At 38.6% G+C, this 24,234-nt stretch overlaps 1 protein-coding gene across 16 annotated transcripts in view; it reads right to left on the reverse strand.

The window, feature by feature from the left end:
• Positions 1 to 24,234, reverse strand: part of LOC124308816 (leucine-rich repeat-containing protein 24-like) — a 129,034-nt gene that overhangs the window by 40,234 nt on the left and 64,566 nt on the right. For 10 of the 16 annotated variants that reach the window (XR_006909106.1, XM_046771927.1, XM_046771923.1 and 7 more), the window contains one exon: positions 227 to 264. The exons of 3 other annotated variants lie outside the window; for them this stretch is intronic. The gene's annotated coding sequence lies outside the window, so the exon portion shown is untranslated. Of the gene's footprint in view, positions 1 to 226; positions 265 to 22,486; positions 22,795 to 22,890; positions 23,054 to 23,412; positions 23,762 to 24,234 lie in introns of those variants that run through there. 3 more of the 16 variants (XM_046771926.1, XM_046771928.1, XR_006909109.1) reach the window with 2 other exon arrangements.

The following is a 24,234-nucleotide window of genomic DNA, read 5'->3' on the forward strand; positions in this document are numbered from 1 at the left end:
GGATATCAAGATCTAATACAATTGTATAATTAAAATTCTACCGCATAATCTCATGATATCGGTTGCCTGAGAATTTCTGAAATCACGATTCGTGGCTACGTCTACTTCCAAATATCGAAACTGATTATATGTGATATATTTTTTTTCACTTTGTTTCGATAATAATTGATTTATTCGTTAATCCTGGAAAATTCAGTCGGTAACGGATCATTGAAAAGAGACTTACGAATTACTGGAGCCATCCAAGACCAGCAGGATCTGAAACTAAAAATGACCCATGAGGCATCGATTTTTTCTCTACAGGAAGGCTGGAAGAAGTGTGAAACATGTACAAACAACAAAGTGTTAATCTTCAATTTTGGTTATCGATTTCTCGGGTCACATGAAGCATCTACAGAATTCTTCTAAATCGCAAACACGTCATTAAAATCATCCACAATTTTGCGATGTCAAGTGATCTCGGTTATACAAGATTGGAACGTTTTAAATTGCGAAATTTTTAGTTTTGCTAAACACTTTCAACTTGCCGACACACGCCCTTAAACTTATAGTGAGGAAGTCGGATTTAGAATTAAATGGAAATCTGATGTTATGGGTGAACAAAAAAATGAGCCCCATAATTTCGAAAAGGAACTTGTCTAAAAATCGCCAGTTCACCAAATCCAATGAGATTCAGATCATTAATTGAAAAACTTTTCATTACTTCAAATGATTTTGGATATTTCGATAAAGATTGTTAGAATTTGTGGGTGAAATAACAACGTCAGTGATTAAATTCATGTAATCAATTGGTGTTTATTCAACTATCGGTTATTTCAATGAATATTGTTACAAATGTAGGTACAAAATTTGGTTGCAAGGTCTGATTAAAAATGGCGTCAGATCACTGCTACCATTTATAGTAACATGGAAGGATGCCAATAGTTGAGAAAAACATCCCATCAAGCTGTGTAGAGACTCGGACATATCGGCACTGGAAAAATGTGAACGAAACAACAAGATCACACGGTAACGTTGTCAAATGTCCTACGGTTGAGAAAATTCACCTTAATTTACGACGTTGTTGAAAGCTGAGCGCTTCGGTGAACTGTGAAAGTAGCAATGATCGTTTCCATTTTATATTTATACAATTATTTGAAAGTCTGACGTAACGGGCTTTTCTTTACCATAAAAATTGTTCCGATATTTGGTACGCGTTGAAAATAAGGAGCGATAATTTTTTGTGTCTTGCAATTCGTACGATTTCTACCAAATCTTGGCACCTCACGGTGAATTGGCTATATTTGAAGTGAATAATAGTCTGAGGAATATTTGAGTTTCCATTTCTTTTCCTTTTTATGGCAAAAGTAGCACGAGATCCCCGAGGGATTTTCGTAGAACAGACTGCAGGAATGGACATGGTTTTCTTCTAATCTGCTTTATCGATCGAACTCGAGCCGGGTACCAGGAATTTTGCATAATTTATGGAATAATTTTTATATCGTTCACAGTTCTTTTGCATGCGGGAACGCCACGAAGCTGTTATACAGTTGCTTGGGTAAAAATGTCGAAGGATCAGAACATAGACGGGACGTAATAACAAACTTTTAAAAATGTGAAAATCTATTCCGTGGAAATTCGTAATACATAGAATAAAAAGGTGAAATATAGAAAGGTTAAAGTCAGGGAATCCAAACTTTACAATTGTCATAATGAATAAGAATATCTAACGATTTTATATTTTAATTTTCGACACTGATTTGACTTCTACATTTTTACTTTTCTGCAGTACCTATATTTCTATCTGTCATCTTTCTTTTCCATATTCCGGGGCTTGCTACATATTTAACCCTTCAAATCACAGAAGCCACTATAGTGGCAACCTTTTTTTTCTGATTTGTTTTTGATCATTTTTTATATTCCATGTAATATACTAAGTTCTTTTGCATTGTCAGGTAACAAAAAAATAAAATAATAAAATAGTAAACCTTTGGTATGATGGAGATTTTTTGTGAATCCATAATTATTTGTAATAATTGTTGTAAATAAACAAACGTAAAAGAAGAAAGAAAAAAAAAACACGTAAATTTGTAAATGTAACTCGTTAACGAAGAAATTTGATGATAAACGTATACTAAAAATGCTCGGAATTCATTCGTTGACAAAAATTCAGTCCATAGGGGTAGTTTTCACCCTTCTTAGGAAACTTATTCTCTTATTATAAAATTGTACTGTCTCAAAATAAATATTTATATATAAATCTAATTTAAGAACACCGTCTAAAATAATGTTGATAATTCATCCCGTTTTCAACCCATTTTAGGGCTTGTTTTCAATTGCATTAAATTTTTGACATTAGATTTGCATCCAGCGTTGAAAAATACGTAGTAATCGTGTAATTGCACTTGCGTGCAAAAACAAAGGAGAAAAAGAAAAAAAAACTGAATTGCGTGTCCGAAAGGGTGTAATACTGTAACATGTTTCTATAAGCGGGTTGCGTAAATCTTCTATTTTCTGATCTATCTAAATTTTGCACCCCTGCACGCGAAAAACTAATTACAGAATCGTCTTAAAATAATTCAGTTTCACGCCTACACCGGACATTTCCATTGAATGTCTTTATTTTTCTTATTCCTTATCTCGGACCGTTTCGAGAATTCTCAGCTTATTCTCTTTTGTCTCCCGTAACTGTGTACCAAATGACAAAGCTCGAACAGTGTCATATAATCTCGCATCCAGCGTTACCATCCCTCTGTTCTATCTGCCGTGAACCACGACCACGACCACCAAGGCGCTTCTTTCTTCGTCCGTCAATCGCTCCTCTTGTCGGGAAATGAATTATTCATGATACTGTCAACACAACGGCTCTGCGCCACTTTTATAATATTATGCTTTAAGACCCTGCCGCTGCCGCAAACGAGAGACTCTCGCCGAGTTGACGGTGGCGCATCGATTTCGAAGGTCTGCGTCGTTGGAAATTTTCCTTGCAAATGTGACACGTTTTCCCAAAATGAACACCGTTTTTCCAGGTAAATTTTTCTCTCGCGTATATTCGTTTCGATTCTACGAAACGTTCCTCGCGAACGATAACGACTTTTTTTTTTCAATGTGAATCACGCGATTCGTCTGGGATGAATTAACACAGCTGTAGCAGTAAAAAAAAAAAAAAAAAAAACTAACGCGAAAAGATGTGAAAAAATTAACGATTTGGTGAAAAAGAAAAGTCTGCTTACCAGAAATATCTGTAAGGCAAAATAGAAGGTGAAACAAAGTGGAAATGAAACGTCGATTCGGTTGGGAAAAATCGATATGACGATTGTTAGTGTGTGAAAGCATAATCGATTAAAAAGATCTGTTATTTGGTAAAAATAATTATCGATTCTTTGATAATCGATGTTACATCGTTCGTTCCTGGAAACTAAATAATTAGTGAAGCTGAGCGGAAAAAGGAATCGTTTTATTTCACTTGCTCCATTGATGATTCTCAGAGAATCGATAATTCAGAGGAAAAAAGTGTCGATCCTGAATAAAATTTGAACCTATATTTTATATCGATACGTCACCTTTAATTCCATCCTATGCAATTTTTGCTTTCTAAGAATACTGATCAATTTTTAACGATGATAGATGAAAATTGGTCTGTTATTCTGAAAGATTATTGTAATAGCTACGAGTACAAGATATTTTTTAGGGGTTGATTCGCTTAGAAAAATCATCAAATCACTGCGGTCAATATTTAGAAAAAAAAGAATAATGATTACGCGGTTTGATATTGATTTAAATCCACGTTTCTTACCGCATTGCGTGCACTGATTTGAAAAAAAGGGATGAAAAAAAACAACGTACTATTACTTTCTACGAACTCTGTATCGTACAAAGGTGAGGCAAGTAACTGATAATGGAATAATTAATCATGGAGTTCAAATATCAGCCGAAGAGGATTTTTTGATCTTCTATGATAATTGAGACATGGCCTGAAAATTTAAATAGCTCCGCAGGTGGTTGAAAAACCAATTTTCACAAATGAATTTCTCATAAAATATGTAACAGGCAAGTTGGCTTTGATGCTACTTTATCCAACCTCTGACCACCGCGAAATTGATACACTGTATAAATTACATTTTGTCAATCAAAGGAGTAAAATTTATGGTGAATTTAGTGGAGCGTTTCAAATTGGCAAGGTCAGAGATCTTGGAGGGTAATTTCAGCTAACAGTAAGATATATGTGGGAAAAAATTACGTATTTTAAAGAAAGTTCCTGAACATCCCGAAAATTATTGCTATACTCTAACACATATGCGTTGATACCTGAAAAAGTGTTTAAATTACATGAATGTAATCAGAATATAATAAGAAATAATCACAATTTGCAACAAAACTTTTTACAAATTTATCAAAGTTTTTAGAAATCTTTTGAAACTGTGTTCGAATATAGTTGGAAAGATTCTCCAACAGTCGTGAAACGAATGCAAGAATAACAAAGAATTTTTCTATGTATCATCGGATGAAAAGTTCTTGATCAAGGGTCTTGACTATGTTTCAAATTTGCTAAAAATTTTTCTTCAAGTATCATAACCGATTTTAGAATGTGAAACTGACGGTGTTTACAATCTGCAACTGTTGCATCAATTTGACGACAATTCACTAGTCGAGTTCAATAAATCGCGGCAAGTTAACTCCAAAAGTGTGAGCAGATAGTGTAAAAATTCATGGCTATTATGCTATAGGCCAAAAAACCTGAACATAATCCCGGGTAATACGCTGCGCGAGGCAGGTGCTTTTTGGAAAAGAGGAATCTGTGTCAACACGCTTGCATTTGGCCAAAGTAGGTATAGTGCAGCATTGCAACGGATTGGTGCAAGTGCACGGCCAGCAAACTGGCTCGTAATCCATCCATTTCAAATCCAGCTCGCTCTTTTGTTACTCGGGTATTTTGCTGAGTTTACAGATTTCAACAATTCACGAAGTCCGTCGCAAGGTGTGAGTCATCGGTGCAGATAGAGTAGAAATCTGCATTATCGATAGCGCACTCTTTAACGTTTTCGCTGGATTTGACTTCATTTCTGATTTCGTAGGAGTCATTTTGCAATTACATAAGAATCGTTTTAGAAATATGTAAATAATGGAAGAGTTATTTTGTTATTACTTTTTATAGGTTAATATCACTCAAATCATTGTGTCAAGTTAATTTCTTAGGTGAAATGATTTCGTTGTACTGCATTAAATTTTTCTACGCACGAGCTTTAATCTATGTTTCACTTACTGTGGGGGAGAAAAATTTCCAGGTCATCCATCGCGAGGTGTGAGTCATCAACGCAGGTAAGGTTGAGATCTGTATTATCGACAGCGCGCTCTTTAACGTTTCAGCTGAATTTGAATTCATTCCTGCTCTGGTAGGAGTCGTTATTTAATCATAAAAGAATCGTTTATGGAAAGATGTAAATAATGGAAGGCGAACCAAGATTCCAAGCAATTATTTGTCAGAGTGTTTTTGTTACTACTCTTCAGAGGTGAATATAACTTAAATCATTTTGTCGAGTTAATTTATACGGTGAAATCATTTCATTTTAATGCACCAGATTTTTTTACCTACGTGTTCTAATCTATGTCCCGCTTACTGTACGAGAGAAAAATTTATTTCCTGGGAAAAAAATCTGAAAAATAATGTTCAAATAGTAATATAAATACTATTAGAGGTGGGTGTAAAAAATTGCTAAGCAATGCGCGTACTTATAACTGTTCGGATCAAGGTCCGTTTTCGAAATGACTAAGTGGGGCGTGTTTATTTGATTGAAGAATGGTAACGTTGAAAGAAGAACTGTGAGACTGTGATGCCACTGCGGAATATCACGCGAAGAGATTTACTAGTCGCAATTTCATATAGACGTCGCGTCTTCTTCCACCATAACTCTGAAACTTACGAGAAACTCGCGTTTTCGTTGTCGCTACGTATAAGCGGTGAAAAATACTCGAGAATACTTCAACTTTAGAAAAGTCTTCGTCAGTTAGCCTCGAGTGTCTGCAGGAGAAAAAAGGACGGATAGAAGTCTGTGAAAGCGGCTCATTCAGATTGATTATAACAGTTGCTCCGCATTGTTCTGTTTTTTTTTTTTTCATGAGATGTGAAGAATAGAAAATTGCCTTCTTGGATAAATATCAAACAATTGTTGTTATAAAATAAAGGTAATTGAACAGTTCTCATGATAACATATTTCAGAAGTGAAACAACAAAAATCCTCTCGTTAAATTATAAAGATTAATCATTAACTGTACAATCGGTCGGTACATTTTTGTTTATAACTACGACCAGTAAAACAGGTTCAAACGGTTGCTGTTAATTGTAATCTGGTCGGTTTTTTGTAATTTGTAATACTACGAGTTACATTTCCAACCAATCGGAAATCTTAATTAAACGGCACGAATGAAACGACGGATTTATTTAAGGTTGAATTCTGAACTTGGAATACACTTTGAACTTTGAAACAATTTCAGAGCGAATTTCTCGGGTGAATTTAATACCTACTTTTGTGCTTGGCAAATGATTCGCTTATAAATATTCTAATGAACGAATATTTTTTCATGCTGACAATGGATAACCAGTGGAATTTGGTATATTTATCTACATCCGCATTAAATAACTCTATGGAGAATATTGTATCTGTTAAATAATTCCGTTTAAATAAAATCCAAATGGATCTGATATAATTCCATCTGATTTACATACGCGTAGAATAAATAATGTGAATGAAGAAATATCGTACAAAACAATACCGTGTCGGATAAATCCGTTTGAAATATAATCGCTCAATCACACCTCTGTGTGAATTTTCAACAACTAGCAATTAAGCTTTCTTGATAAAGTTTAGATAAGAAATTTCACACTGATATTCAAAACAATTTAGAAAAGCGTAAAAACAGAACGCAATTTTTTGTACTTTGTTACGTTCTGAACAAAACAAATCGCATTCTGTAATCGGATTCACCAGGAATTTCTTAATAGTGGAATATTTTTCAAAAGTTTTTTTTTCAAACTGTTCAGAGTTCAATTAAAATATGAACTTCCCCATAAAATTCGTATAGAATTTTATATCGATCACCGAACAAAGCAGACCCTGAAGAGTTTATTGGTCAATGGTCAAGATATGAATTAACATACTGCGACTTATGTCTTGTGCTCGAATCATTAATATTTAAGAGGATGCTAAAGTCAGCCTTTACCGACCGAGTAAAATTTAATTTATTCAACTCTTGCCCACCATTACGCATTACTCAGGCAAAAGAAAAGAAAAAAAAAACTGTAATACCGAGTGAAAATATTTAAAAATGTTTTATTCCACGCAACAATAATACCGAGAAATGTGTTTCTGCTATTGAATTAATATTTCTTGCAGGAATAAATTACTTGGGGTTATTTTCACGTGAAAAAAAAAGTTTTTTGACAGTTTTGTTCAACATTTTTCATATTAATGTTGCGTGTCAAAGCTTCGGTAGTAATAAATAGGATGTGAAAGAGATTATCGATCGTATCTGTTTCTAGAATTCGTGCTTGTTGAGGAAAAATTATTGCGGGATAAAATAAAAACTTTGGCATAAAATTACGATGACATTTATACATAAGTAAGCAGCGGCAGTCGAGCGGAACGAAGTTTAGCACTCAACGGAGCTTGAGCAAAGGAATGACGGTTCGCGTCTCTTAATGCGGCGTATTTGTTTTCACATTTTCCGGCCCTTTGCCACAGATGGCCGAAAAGCCGAAAGGCGCGGAGGGACGAAACTTTGTATTCAAATGTAAAAACTTTTGTTACAGAAAATATGAGGAATACAACGTCGCCCAGACACGGAGAAAGGAGAAAATGGAGAAAGGTAGAAGGAAGAAGGAGAGGCGGTGAAAACTGCTCTGCAGGGGGAGTTATATTTCACGAAATTTCGGCAACAACCTCGCGAGAAGTTGGCGAACTAACAAAATTATTTACAATCAGGCGCGAAAAACTTTTTTCTTGGTTTTTTTATTTTTTTTTTCTCTTCCTTTCATTTTTTCTTCTTTACTGCAGCTTTTTATGCCCGAATTATGCCGAATACGGTACGTATATAGGTTTATATATACATCGCATGAATAGAACGTGTATTTATATGTATATTCCGGTTGATTATGGTATATATTTCTTTCGCAACTGTCAGTTATTCGTTCCGCAACTTGGCAAGAAGGGAATTAAATTCCAACAACCTACACTCACAGCTGCGCGCAGGTATAATAATCGAATGAAGCTAACCATTTTCAGAATACGTTAATAATAATCATCAGATCGTGAAAAGAACCGTTTTTGGAGCACGATGGTTTATTTATACACGTATCACCGCGAATTTTTTCCAAACAGTAGTGAAAAAGCACGCATGAAGCTCAATTGCGAACAATGGGTGGAATTCTAAATCATCGGATGTCATTCCCGAGAAGTTTCAGCGCATCTGCCCGGGTTTTATTTTTCCCTTCGATCCAATGGCGTGCGGGTGAAACACTAGTACAGTGATTGAACAATTTCACGAGGCACGTTCATTGCCAATTGCCATCGCAACTGTACATTCGGATGAAATTTTTTGATCTCGCAGATCTTTAAGCGATGCAGAATAATCTCGATTACATTGTGCTTATTTCTCTGTGTATTAATATCTGTTCACAACTTTTCTACCCTAAGGCTGCTTGTCGATGGTGGATAAAAAAAAGTTTTAAGGTTATGTAATACTCCTACATTTACCGACCGAGCAAACTCACTCGATTTCTTCTTATATTCCTTTGTTTATTTCATATTACCAAAATTCCCCAGATGCCATCGATAATTAGAATTTCTTTTTTTTCAATTTGTTAATTCGACTCCGTTTCGGACATATTAGACCACAATTTGATGTAAAATATTTCGCTCAACACGATGGTAAAGTCATTTTTCATCTATCGATACCGGTTTTTGAGGAAAACGTAAAAAACCTAAAGTTTTGCTGTTTCTTCGAAACCCCGTATACGCATCTCAAAAACGACTTCAAATTTCAGTTTCTGAGGTTCGAATACCCCTAAATACAAAAATGCACTCACGTCCCGAATATTTTCAACTCTGACCTATTTTGACAGGACTATCGGCATGCACATACTTGCATGCATGCATATTCCTAAACGCGAAAGGTGAGCCGTAAGTCGAAAGGCACACACACACACATGTATATATGTATATATAGGTGGCTGATTACTTCATGTCGGACGACAATAACGCCCGGAAGTGGGTAGGTATCTCCCTCCCGGGCGGATGCAGTTACGTATAACCTGAGGTCAGACTAGGTCAGGATGTGGAGGTGGAGGTTTCTGCATAGCTGTAACGGAATGTGTAAGGGAGGGGGTAGGGCGTAGAAACGGGGCCCGAGAGAGTTCGAGCGAGAGAAGAGAGGGAACTGCTCCCTGCCCAGAAGCTACCCTATCAGCTTATTAAGTCGCTACTAGCAGCCACGGCAGCAGCCAACAGCCAACAGCCAGCACCCAGCAGGCGGCATACTGCAGGCAGAAAGCTATCCTATAATTTCCCGGGTTATATTGTAGTTTAGAGGGTACTAAACCCTCAGGCAAGTGGATAAGGCGAGGCGCCGCGGGCAGAAGTGGCGTTCGAGATGCGGTGGACGGGGGATGATAAAGACGGAGGGATGAATTGTTCGCGTACCTACTTTAAAGTTTAGAAATATTTTCTTCAAATGAGGTTTATCAAATTAATGGACATTCTCTTTCGCATTTAGATCGTCTAACGATTCGAATATACCCGCCAAATGGTCACAACGAGAGCTGACGAGAGTTTGACCCATGGAGTGGGACACCTGATGTGTTTCTTCACCAACTTCAACTGATCTTCGTAACAAGCGGGTCTCTTGGCCAACGACTGTCTTCAGGGACAAGGTACGGAAGGTCCAGTCTTGGTAGTAGAACATCGGATACCGAAGATCGATTAACGTGGTACAGACAGCAATATTACCATCTAGGCATCTGGACAGACATTTGAAAACCCAAAAAGTAAAAATTCCAAAAACAATATGAAAATTAAATAAAAACTATTCAAAAGGAAGAAACAAAATAAATGAAGTGAAACCCAAGAGTCAAGTGCACCGATGAAAAGACAATTATTTACAATTTTAACAATATACATCCTTTTAAAGAATTGACTCGTGGAATGAATGAACGAATGAATCTTAAACTTAAGGACGGCTCATGTTTTATATATAATATGAATAAAATTATATTATAGTTAAATATATGTATATATATGTTTTATATATAGTTTATGCACATATTTTATAGTTTAATGCGCATGCGCCGAAATCCAAGAGCAGTTATTTGTCAGGGCAACAAACCGTCGTGAACGTAACGTTAAAAATTTTGACACCAGTCGCTGGTAGTTGTGTTGAACACTGAATTTATGACGGTTGGTCACTCTAGCAAACAACTATAGCCGATGACCGCCCATTCTGTCATTAGCAATTTCATTTGCATATTAACGACACGATGAAAGGGTCACACCAACTAATTTTCAAGTATATAAAAATACAGTTTATAAAATTATTGAATGTGAAGAAACCTAAAAAAAAAAAGAATGGAAAGTAGCTTCAAGACACAAGTCGTTGGGATATCAATAGAATATATTGATCATTGTAAGGAATGTATTTATAAACATTGAAAAAAAAATGCTACACACGAATTTAGCGATTACGATAAATATTCTGAATAGCTTTGATTAATTCGTACGATACAGAGTTCTGTGTAATAATTATCTTGACGAAATATGTGTATTTTAAGTTCAAGTCGTCTCAGAGCGCGTTTGAATTAGCATATACATTATATACACCGCTTGTAACCTGTGAGAAAATGATGAGTACTATTTTCGTCTAATTCTACACTGATCAGCATATTCATCGGCGCCTAATTAAAATTGGCGGGTTCTGTTCTCTTTCGAATCCACGCTAATTGGAACATTCACGAGCACCCCAGTTGGAATTGCTAAATTCTATCTTCTGATTGTTATATCTGACCTCTTTTAATGATACTTAATATGTATATTGTTCACATGGCATTCGATTCAATTTCGAAATTTTAATTCGACAACTGACATCAGTTGTCATTTACTTATTTAAAAATAATGACTATATCGCTGTGGAAAACCTCAAGATATCCGAATGTAAACCGCAGTTAGAGTAAATTCCAACCTCTCTCAACTTAAGCTACTCGAACCTAGGAGATTTGCATTTTTAATGTACTTACCCATTTATCATATGCATGAACCTTCATTAATAGCAATGTATACCAGTCGGTTATACAACGACATCATTTCCTCTCGAATTAAGTCTTCTCACAAAGGGAAGACACACTAATCTTCTGCAAAAGCTCTTCTATCGTCGTAAAAAATTCGAATATTTCGAAACCTCGAAATCTTGACAATCAGCTTATAATTCGAACAAAAACATTATAATGAATCTTTGCATAAAAATATTCTACATTTAGAGTATTGAACAGAAAAAAACAAAAAATTAATCCACACAATCCTCCGAAATTACACAACATTGAATAAAATTTCAAAGTGGATTACGATGATATGATTTATACGATTATATTAGCCGTTGATCGCGACGAGCCTGTGGTCCGTGTTTTACATTTTATGAAGGATGTTTTATTTCGTTCATGCATTGATCCAGAATAAATTGTGTACATCAGCATTGACCCTCGTATCATATGTTCAAAACTATTTTGGCCTCATCAGTAATTAAATTTTAGTCGCTGCAGATTCACGGAATAAATATCAATAACCCGAGCCCAGGATGTGATGTGTGACTGCTCCTGGTATCGAAAATGCATCTGAGCCGAAGAGGTCGACTAGAAACGGACACTGATTGATTGACTGCATGTGATGTGGACGCTGTATGACTGAAGGCATGCCTGCTTGATTGAGAGGGCATGTGATCGCTGATTTTCCCGCCATTTTCTCTTAGACCTAAGCGAATCGGAGAAATTTCAGCGAAAATGACTCCTGGTATCAGGAGCACAGGAGAACCGAGGAGCTCTTCTAAACACAGGGACACATTGATTGACTGCATGTGATATCGACGCTGTGTGACTGAAGGCATGCCTGCTTGATTGAGAGGGCATGTGATCGCTAATTTTCCCGCCATTTTCTCGTAGACCTAAGCGAATCGGAGAAATTTCAGCGAAAATGACTCCTGGTATCAGGAGCACAGGTGAACCGAGGAGCTCTTCTAAAAACAGGGACACATTGATTGATTGATCGACTGCATGTGATGGCGACGCTGTATGACTGAAGGCATGCATGCTCCGAGTATCAGGAGCGCAGAAAAATCGAGGAGCTCCTCTGAAAACAGGGACACATTGATTGACTGCATGTGATGTCGGTGCTGTGTCACTGAAGGCATGCCTGCTTGCCTGAGAGGGCATGTGTTTGCTAATTTTCGCGCCACTTTCTCTTAGAACTAAGCAAATCGGAGGAATTTCAGCAGAAATTACTCCTGATATTAGGAGCGCAAGAGAGCCGAGGAGCTCTTCTAAAAACAGGGACACAATTATTGACTGCATGTGATGTCGACGGTGTGTGACTGAAAGCATACCTGCTTGTTTTAGGGCTCACTATATGCTACGTGTATTGAGATTGAAGTGAATCAAAGTAATTCCAGTTATCAACTGCTTCTGGTTTCAGGAGAATATCTGAACGTAATAAGTTGCAAGGAAACATGTATCAACCGACTTAAGGCTGACGCCGACTAGACCGCGGCGGACGGCGGCGGACGGCGGCGAAATTTTCGCTCATACAGTTATCCATATAGGTGTTCACACTAGACCGCGGCGGACCGCGGCAATTTTTCGCGAGTTCCAGGTTGGGAATATTTCGGCGGTGCGCCGCGCATCGCCGCGCATCGCCGTCGTCTAGTGTGAACACCCGACCGATGCCGAAATTCATCCCAAGTATAAAAATAGGGAAACCTGCGTTACTTTGATGTAAATTGTTATGGTTTACAAGGATTCTTTTCATTCTCTCCGCTGTTCTTGCGAAAAATGAATGTATTCATTTTTACATCTTAGATAAATCCTACGGATATTAAATAAATGTTACGCAAGTAATTACTTCATTTTTAAAGAAATTTAAGTAAACGTGAGTTTTAGAACAACAAGTTATGATCAACGGATTATTTTATGTAAAAAATTTATTTTTTTCTCATTGTTCGGGTATGATGCTGATTTCATGAAGACTGTTTTTTATTTTGCGTATTAATTTTTATGCATAAGAAATGAGAGAGTATATTTTGAGCTAAAATTTATTTCATTTTTACTATACATATATTATATGTATAATAGGGTGTTTCAAAATAAAAAAATTTACGATTTTCCAACGAGCCACACCCGAAATAGTTTAGGTAGAAACAAAAATTCTGGCGAAAGATGAGCATTGTCGGTTGATTTTTAATCCTTTTTTCCTTTTTATCGAATTTATGATGGACAATTGTTAGTAATTTTTTTTCGTGTTAAACACTTTTTCATCTGAGCTATCCATAATGAGTAATCAAGAAGTAGTGGCAAATATGCATGATTATTTATTGTGTGCCCATGACGACTGAGACAAATCGTGGTCATCAGATAATTGATAAATATCTCTTTTTCGTAGAAACAGTATCGGCGGGTGGTCACGCGGCTATAGTGGGCGCATCTCACGGTAACTGCGCCGCGGTCCGCCGCGGTCCGCCGCGGTCCGCTGCGGTGCAGTGGGTGTCAGCCTTAACTTTTGAAATGTCCTACCATTTCCGAACACCTCCAACCATCCTATTTACCTATATTACTAGATTAGCTATGATATGAAAAGAGAAGAATTATTCACTTCGAAATGGGATTCTATTCGACGCGCGCTCGATGTATTCCATAACATTACTATTCCTAATTATTTCAACAACTTTTCATTTGCTCTCTCGATCTTGAATTTTCGTAGGCATATAACCAAAACGCTGTTCTAGCTAGTCGAGAGTGAAGTATCTACGTTGGGTAGAGAAGCAAAATTGTTTTTCGATAAGTATTCGGATGGAAAAAAATTCAGAGTAACTGTAATACATCACGGATGCGCTAATTTTGAACGGGATGAAATGGATGCTTCGTATATGAGATAGTATTTAACGCTGCGTAGTGATTTAAAGACCTAAAAAGGTGATAGGAAGAGAGAGAACGAAGCTTCTTCACACTTCGAGTGTATTTTAACACACATTTGAAAGATACGAGCAAAATTTTTCATCATCCAACTGTCGCAGAACGGCAGCGTTATCGGCTGACCCGTTAAGTAAAGGATATATCTTCAGTCAACGGCTGACCATCGAAGGGCCTGGCCGCTTGAGTCTGGAATCGGCAGGACAGATAAGGTGTGTATTTCTTGTATGAAATGTGAACACTAGAATCATTATACATCATATCATATCATCATACATCATACATCATCATACCTAGTATTACAGTTCGAAACCAAAGTTTGAATTTTCGGATGTTCGGAAAGTGACGTCACCAATCTAAAATCGGCTAGCCGAGTTCCTCAGTCTGGTAACAACCGCGCAGTAGTGCGGACGGTTGAGAGTCGCGCTCCGCAAACTTCGAGTACCGGGTTCTCAACCTCCCGGATCCCGCGCTTCGGGTCCGCTACGCGGTGAAACTCGACTTCCAGGATAAGCGCTCCGTGGTTCCTGGTTCACGTTTACAATAAATTATTTCAATTCGTTTTTCGCGCAAGCTGAAATTCAGTAGCTGTCAGTCCGCTAATAAAATTTCTCGACTTCCAGGATAAGCGCTCCGTGGTTCCTGGTACACGTTTACAATAAATTATTTCAATTCGTTTTTCGCGCAAGCTGAAATTCAGTAGCTGTCAGTCCGCTAATAAAATTTCTCGACTTCCAGGATAAGCGCTCCGTGGTTCCTGGTTCATGTTTACAATAAATTATTTCAATTCGTTTTTCGCGCAACCCCAAATGCGGTAGCTGTCAGTCCGCTAATAAAATTTCTCGACTTCCAGGATAAGCGCTCCGTGGTTCCTGGTTCATGTTTACAATAAATTATTTCAATTCGTTTTTCGCGCACGCCCAAATTCAGTAGCTGTCGGTGCGCTAATAAAATTTCTCGACTTCCAGGATAGGCGCTCCGTGGTTCCTGGTTCACGTTTACAATAAATTATTTCAATTCGTTTCTCGCACAAGCTGAAATTCAGTAGCTGTCAGTCCGCTGATAAAATTTCTCGACTTCCAGGATAAGCGCTCCGTGGTTCCTGGTTCACATTTACAATAAATTATTTCAATTCGTTTTTCGCGCAAGCTGAAATTCAGTAGCTGTCGGTGCGCTAATAAAATTTCTCGACTTCCAGGATAAGCGCTCCGTGGTTCCTGGTTCACGTTTACAATAAATTAGTTCAATTCGTTTTTCGCGCAAGCTGAAATTCAGTAGCTGTCAGTCCGCTAATAAAATTTCTCGACTTCCAGGATAAGCGCTCCGTGGTTCTTGGTTCACGTTTACAATAAATTATTTCAATTCGTTTTTCGCGCAACCCCAAATTCGGTAGCTGTCAGTCCGCTAATAAAATTTCTCGACTTCCAGGATAAGCGCTCCGTGGTTCCTGGTTCACGTTTACAATAAATTATTTCAATTCGTTTTTCGCGCAAGCTGAAATTCAGTAGCTGTCGGTGCGCTAATAAAATTTCTCGACTTCCAGGATAAGCGCTCCGTGGTTCCTGGTTCACGTTTACAATAAATTATTTCAATTCGTTTTTCGCGCAACCCCAAATTCGGTAGCTGTCAGTTTGCTAATAAAATTTCTCGACTTCCAGGATAAGCGCTCCGTGGTTCCTGGTTCACGTTTACAATAAATTATTTCAATTCGTTTTTCGCGCAAGCTGAAATTCAGTAGCTGTCAGTCCGCTAATAAAATTTCTCGACTTCCAGGATAAGCGCTCCGTGGTTCTTGGTTCACGTTTACAATAAATTATTTCAATTCGTTTTTCGCGCAACCCCAAATTCGGTAGCTGTCAGTCCGCTAATAAAATTTCTCGACTTCCAGGATAAGCGCTCCGTGGTTCCTGGTTCACGTTTACAATAAATTATTTCAATTCGTTTTTCGCGCAAGCTGAAATTCAGTAGCTGTCGGTGCGCTAATAAAATTTCTCGACTTCCAGGATAAGCGCTCCGTGGTTCCTGGTTCACGTTTACAATAAATTATTTCAATTCGTTTTTCGCGCAACCTCAAATTCGGTAGCTGTCAGTTTGCTAATAAAATTTCTCGACTTCCAGGATAAGCGCTCCGTGGTTCCTGGTTCACGTTTACAATGAATTATTTCAATTCGTTTTTCGCGCACGCCCAAATTCAGTAGCTGTCGGTGCGCTAATAAAATTTCTCGACTTCCAGGATAGGCGCTCCGTGGTTCCTGGTTCACGTTTACAATAAATTATTTCAATTCGTTTTTCGCACAAGCTGAAATTCAGTAGCTGTCAGTCCGCTGATAAAATTTCTCGACTTCCAGGATAAGCGCTCCGTGGTTCCTGGTTCACATTTACAATAAATTATTTCAATTCGTTTTTCGCGCAAGCTGAAATTCAGTAGCTGTCGGTGCGCTAATAAAATTTCTCGACTTCCAGGATAAGCGCTCCGTGGTTCCTGGTTCACGTTTACAATAAATTATTTCAATTCGTTTTTCGCGCAAGCTGAAATTCAGTAGCTGTCGGTGCGCTAATAAAATTTCTCGACTTCCAGGATAAGCGCTCCGTGGTTCCTGGTTCACGTTTACAATAAATTATTTCAATTCGTTTTTCGCGCAACCTCAAATTCGGTAGCTGTCAGTTTGCTAATAAAATTTCTCGACTTCCAGGATAAGCGCTCCGTGGTTCCTGGTTCACGTTTACAATGAATTATTTCAATTCGTTTTTCGCGCACGCCCAAATTCAGTAGCTGTCGGTGCGCTAATAAAATTTCTCGACTTCCAGGATAGGCGCTCCGTGGTTCCTGGTTCACGTTTACAATGAATTATTTCAATTCGTTTTTCGCGCAACCCCAAATTCGGTAGCTGTCAGTTTGCTAATAAAATTTCTCGACTTCCAGGATAAGCGCTCCGTGGTTCCTGGTTCACGTTTACAATAAATTATTTCAATTCGTTTTTCGCGCAAGCTGAAATTCAGTAGCTGTCAGTCCGCTAATAAAATTTCTCGACTTCCAGGATAAGCGCTCCGTGGTTCTTGGTTCACGTTTACAATAAATTATTTCAATTCGTTTTTCGCGCAACCCCAAATTCGGTAGCTGTCAGTCCGCTAATAAAATTTCTCGACTTCCAGGATAAGCGCTCCGTGGTTCCTGGTTCACGTTTACAATAAATTATTTCAATTCGTTTTTCGCGCAAGCTGAAATTCAGTAGCTGTCGGTGCGCTAATAAAATTTCTCGACTTCCAGGATAAGCGCTCCGTGGTTCCTGGTTCACGTTTACAATAAATTATTTCAATTCGTTTTTCGCGCAAGCTGAAATTCAGTAGCTGTCAGTCCGCTAATAAAATTTCTCGACTTCCAGGATAAGCGCTCCGTGGTTCTTGGTTCACGTTTACAATAAATTATTTCAATTCGTTTTTCGCGCAACCCCAAATTCGGTAGCTGTCAGTCCGCTAATAAAATTTCTCGACTTCCAGGATAAGCGCTCCGTGGTTCCTGGTTCACGTTTACAATAAATTATTTCAATTCGTTTTTCGCGCAAGCTGAAATTCAGTAGCTGTCGGTGCGCTAATAAAATTTCTCGACTTCCAGGATAAGCGCTGCGTGGTTCCTGGTTCACGTTTACAATAAATTATTTCAATTCGTTTTTCGCGCAACCCCAAATTCGGTAGCTGTCAGTTTGCTAATAAAATTTCTCGACTTCCAGGATAAGCGCTCCGTGGTTCCTGGTTCACGTTTACAATAAATTATTTCAATTCGTTTTTCGCGCAACGCCAAATTCGGTAGCTGTCAGTACGCTAATAAAATTTCTATAACTTTACAATCTTCTCATAATCTTTCTGGTAGATAATATCGATAAAAAAATTATATCAAACGTTACACATTATTTTTGATTTGTTCTCATGCCGAAAATATTTATTATTATTCGAGGTATAACTCGCGGTGGTTGTCGGTGGTCGGAGTTGGACGAGGAGGAGGACGAGGAGGACGAGGATTTGTGCTGGGTGAGTAAAACACTTTTATAATATTTGATGGCAATTGTAATTATATTTCATCTGAAATATTACAAACTTGTCACGTTTACAATAAATTATTTCAATTCATTTTTCGTGCAAGCACATATTCAGTAGCTATGAATAATCTTATACAATTTATTATATTATTAATTAATTAATTAATATTCTTATAATATTTGATGGCAATTGTAATGATATTTCATCTGAAATATTACAAACTTGTCACGTTTACAATAAATTGTTTCAATTCATTTTTCGTGTAAGCACATATTCAGTAGCTATGAATAATCTTATACAATTTATTACATTATCAATTAATTGATTAATTACATTAATCCTAACACAATATTTTTAATATGTTCCTATACTAAAAATATTTATTACTATTCCAGGTACTACCCCAGGTGGTCGGAGCTGGACGAGGAGGAGGACCAGGTGGACGAGGAGGAGGACGAGGTGGACGAGGAGCAGGCGGGGTGGGTCGTGGGAGAGGACCTCTCCTCTACTCAGAGGAGGGGAGGTGGAGGGGCAGGGTAGGGGGAGAGGTGGGTGGGGCGGGGGAAGGGAAGGGAAGGGAAGAGGTGGGGAGGGGGAGGGGGAGGAGGAGGGGAAGGGGGGCGGGAGGGGGAAGAGGGAGGGCGAGGCGGGAGGGCGGGAGGGCGGGAGGGAGGGCGGGAGGGCGGGCGGGCGTGTAGGGGGGCGGTACTGCTCTATCAACTCTAACGGGCTTGCATCGACATCCGTCCTCCACTCTCTTCCTCCCGCCCGCCCTCCCGCCCTCCCACCCCTCCCCTTCCCCTCCCCCTGCCCCTCCCCCTCCCCGTCCCCCTCCCCGCCCCTTCCCTTCCATTCCCTTCCCTCGCCCCACCCACCTCTCCCCCTACCCTGCCCCTCCCCCTCCCCTCCTCTGAGGAGAGGAGAGGTCCTCTCCCACGACCCACCCCGCCTGCTCCTCGTCCACCTCGTCCTCCTCCTCGTCCACCTGGTCCTCCTCCTCGTCCAGCTCCGACCACCTGGGGTAGTACCTGGAATAGTAATAAATATTTTTAGTATAGGAACATATCAAAAATATTGTGTAAGGATTAATGTAATTAATCAATTAATTGATAATGTAATAAATTGTATAAAATTATTCATAGCTACTGAATATGTGCTTACACGAAAAATGAATTGAAACAATTCATTGTAAACGTGACAAGTTTGTAATATTTCAGATGAAATATCATTACAATTGCCATCAAATATTATAAGAATATTAATTAATTAATTAATAATATAATAAATTGTATAAGATTATTCATAGCTACTGAATATGTGCTTGCACGAAAAATGAATTGAAATAATTTATTGTAAACGTGACAAGTTTGTAATATTTCAGATGAAATATAATTACAATTGCCATCAAATATTATAAAAGTGTTTTACTCACCCAGCACAAATCCTCGTCCTCCTCGTCCTCCTCCTCGTCCAACTCCGACCACCGCCAACCACCGCGAGTTATACCTCGAATACTAATAAATATTTTCAGCATGAGAACAAATCAAAAATAATGTGTAACGTTTGATATAATTTTTTCATCGATATTATCTATCAGTAAGATTATGAGAAGATTGTAAAGTTATGGAAATTTTATTAGCGTACCGACAGCTACCGAATTTGGGGTTGCGCGAAAAACGAATTGAAATAATTTATTGTAAACGTGAACCAGGAACCACGGAGCGCTTATCCTGGAAGTCGAGAAATTTTATTAGCGGACTGACAGCTACCGAATTTTGGGTTGCGCAAAAAACGAATTGAAATAATTTATTGTAAACGTGAATCAGGAACCACGGAGCGCTTATCCTGGAAGTCGAGAAATTTTATTAGCGGACTGACAGCTACCGAATTTTGGGTTGCGCGAGAAACGAATTGAAATAATTTATTGTAAACGTGAACCAGGAACCACGGAGCGCTTATCCTGGAAGTCAAGAAATTTTATTAGCGGACTGACAGCTACCGCATTTGGGGTTGCGCGAAAAACGAATTGAAATAATTTATTGTAAACATGAACCAGGAACCACGGAGCGCTCATCCTGGAAGTCGAGAAATTTTACTAGCGCACCGACAGCTACTGAATTTCAGCTTGCGCGAAAAACGAATTGAAATAATTTATTGTAAACGTGAACCAGGAACCACGGAGCGCTTATCCTGGAAGTCGAGAAATTTTATTAGCGGACTGACAGCTACGGAATTTCAGCTTGCGCGAAAAACGAATTGAAATAATTTATTGTAAACGTGAACCAGGAACCACGGAGCGCTTATCCTGGAAGTCGAGAAATTTTATTAGCGGACTGACAGCTACCGAATTTTGGGTTGCGCGAGAAACGAATTGAAATAATTTATTGTAAACGTGAACCAGGAACCACGGAGCGCTTATCCTGGAAGTCGAGAAATTTTATTAGCGGACTGACAGCTACTGAATTTCAGCTCGTGCGAAAAACGAATTGAAATAATTTATTGTAAACGTGAACCAGGAACCACGGAGCGCTTATCCTGGAAGTCGAGAAATTTTATTAGCGGACTGACAGCTACCGAATTTTGGGTTGCGCGAGAAACGAATTGAAATAATTTATTGTAAACGTGAACCAGGAACCACGGAGCGCTTATCCTGGAAGTAGAGAAATTTTATTAGCGGACTGACAGCCACCGAATTTGGGGTTGCGCGAAAAACGAATTGAAATAATTTATTGTAAACGTGAACCAGGAACCACGGAGCGCTTATCCTGGAAGTCGAGAAATTTTATTAGCGGACTGACAGCTACTGAATTTCAGCTTGCGCGAAAAACGAATTGAAATAATTTATTGTAAACGTGAACCAGGAACCACGGAGCGCTTATCCTGGAAGTCGAGAAATTTTATTAGCGGACTGACAGCTACTGAATTTCAGCTCGCGCGAAAAACGAATTGAAATAATTTATTGTAAACATGAACCAGGAACCACGGAGCGCTTATCCTGGAAGTCGAGTTTCACCGCGTAGCGGACCCGAAGCGCGGGATCCGGGAGGTTGAGAACCCGGTACTCGAAATACGTAGCGGACCCGAAGCGCGGGATCCGAGAGGTTGAGAACCCGGTACTCGAAGTTTGCGGAGCGCGACTCTCAACCGTCCGCTCTACTGCGCGGTTGTTACCAGACTGAGGAACTCGGCTAGCCGATTTTAGATTGGTGACGTCACTTTCCGAACATCCGAAAATTCAAACTTTGGTTTCGAACTGTAATACTAGGTATGATGATGTATGATGTATGATGATATGATATGATGTATAATGATTCTAGTGTTCACATTTCATACAAGAAATACACACCTTATCTGTCCTGCCGATCCCAGACTCAAGCGGCCAGGCCCTTCGATGGTCAGCCGTTGACTGAAGATATATCCTTTACTTAACGGGTCAGCCGATAACGCTGCCGTTCTGCGACAGTTGGATGATGAAAAATTTTGCTCGTATCTTTCAAATGTGTGTTAAAATACACTCGAAGTGTTTAGAAGCTTCGTTCTCTCTCCTCCTATCACCTTTTCAGGTCTTTAAATCACTACGCAGCGTTAAATACTATCTCATATACGAAGCATCCATTTCATCTCGTTCAAAATTAGCGCATCCGTGATGTATTACAGTTACTCTGAATTTTTTTCCATCCGAATACTTATCGAAAAACAATTTTGCTTCTCTACCCAACGTAGATACTTCACTCTCGACTAGCTAGAACAGCGTCTTGGTTATATGCCTACGAAAATTCAAGATCGAGAGAGCAAATGAAAAGTTGTTGAAATAATTAGGAATAGTAATGTTATGGAATACATCGAGCGCGCGTCGAATAGAATCCCATTTCGAAGTGAATAATTCTTCTCTTTTCATATCATAGCTAATCTAGTAATATAGGTAAATAGGATGGTTGGAGGTGTTCGGAAATGGTAGGACATTTCAAAAGTTAAGGCTGACACCCACTGCACCGCAGCGGACCGCGGCGGACCGCGGCGGACCGCGGCGCAGTTACCGTGAGATGCGCCCACTATAGCCGCGTGACCACCCGCCGATACTGTTTCTACGAAAAAGAGATATTTATCAATTATCTGATGACTTCGTCATGGTTTCTTTGGTTTTCTCAAGCTGAACACATTTTGTCGCGAATGAATTTTCAGACCCCTTTTTCCCCACAAACATGATACTTTTTCAGGGACAAACGAAAGGTTTTCAGGTAAAAATTTCATTTTATTCATAAAATCAATCAAGAGTTACATATTTGATAGTGATTCTCATGAACTACTCATACATCGATATGGTACAAGTCTTATGCTTCTTATTTCCTAGCAACTGTTAACAGTATGTCCATAATATAATATTCATTGTGAATTATAGTTTCAAAACCCAATCGGAGAGCTGAGTGGGATGATGATGTAATGCTTCCGCTTTGCTCCAGGAATTAAAGGATCGAGTCACAGCACTGACTGGGGCACTCCGGCAATGGTGAAAATTGGTTGTTCGCTGTTTCCTAACAGACCAATGTGTGTCTGCAGTGTCAATACTGGAATAGTCAGAGTTGGAATTATCGGGATCTGGAGAGTACAAGAGGCAGATATTCGACCTAGTCGTGCTGTATTCATTACATGTATGTACATACCTGATACCGAGATAGGAATAGAATGATATTTTAGCTAATTAGCATCGCCGCCGGGCAGTTTCCGCCAGTGCGGTGAGGTGTAACGTTGTACACGGCAAAAGTGGTGATCGGCATGCAGGGAAAGGCCATGCTAGGTACAGAAACGTCCAGCTTGCTGAATTCACTTGAATTAAACCAAGAAAAATGTTTAGTTCCGATAACTAAAATTGCATTACAGCTAGTGAGTAAATTTTACATGAAATACAAATATCTCGACTCGCTCTACGGCAAGGTTTGTTACCGTAATGCAATCCGAAAGATTCTGTTGCAATTGAAAAATTAGATCTGTACATTAAAATCGTTTTATAAAGTTTGCAATCGTGGTGTAATTAATTTAATTGTTAGAAAAATTATCATTTCAATACAATTCACGCTACATTAATGTAATTACGGCCAAGGGATATGCCATTATTAATGGTAAGCTGATTTGATGCTATTTTAAAGATAACATAAAGTTTTCTCTGCATGGAGTGATATACTTACGTGTTTATGCAATAAGATTTAATAATTCACTTCGTACGAGCGGATCATTCATAACGTTCTCATACTTTTCTCCTTCTTCTGTATGCAGACACCGACGACTGTAGGTAAAGCTGTATTATGGATACCGAAAGTTATGTATCCGTGCATTTCGATTCCTTTAGAAAATTTACGAACGACCATTCAAAATGGAGGTCAGGCCTAAAATCGCTGTCGTATATCAAATCCTCTCTCTTGTCTTCTCTCAACCCCTTTTCTTCCTACGCCATCTTCCATCCCGTCCTCGACCATGTACGCACTTACAGCTCCCCCATCTCAATAATTCGTATCTCGCATCGCTTCGAATTTCATTCTAGAAGAGTTAAATCGCCTGTGTAGTTTCAGACAAAGGGGGCGAGAATACAGATCGATATATATATATACCCTTAGCTGAAATTTTTTGACATGGAAAACAAAGTTCGAGGCGGAAAAGGAAGGTGGAAAAAAAATGACATTTTCATTTCACCATTAAACGCACAAGGTATTGTTATACTTTGTCTTGTACCTTCTCTCTTAAAGAGGACAGAAGATAGTTCATAAATTGCATCTATTTTCATTGCATTTCAATTCCACTCATACGCTTCATCTCTGATATCCATATCACGACTTGGATGAACTTTTGTTTCAGTTTTTCACCGATTAGTATCTTTCTGTATTTTTATTCCTTATGAAATAAAAATTAGTGGCTCGTGATTGTTTTCACTTTTACCATTTTACAATCTTACGGTTTTGAAACTCGTTTCAAGCTTCGCCGCGGAAGCTTTGCTCAAAGCAAATTTCTAAGAA

This window comes from Neodiprion virginianus, chromosome 7 (assembly GCF_021901495.1).
Source record: "Neodiprion virginianus isolate iyNeoVirg1 chromosome 7, iyNeoVirg1.1, whole genome shotgun sequence".
In the NCBI taxonomy this organism is placed as follows: Eukaryota; Metazoa; Arthropoda; class Insecta; order Hymenoptera; family Diprionidae; genus Neodiprion; species Neodiprion virginianus.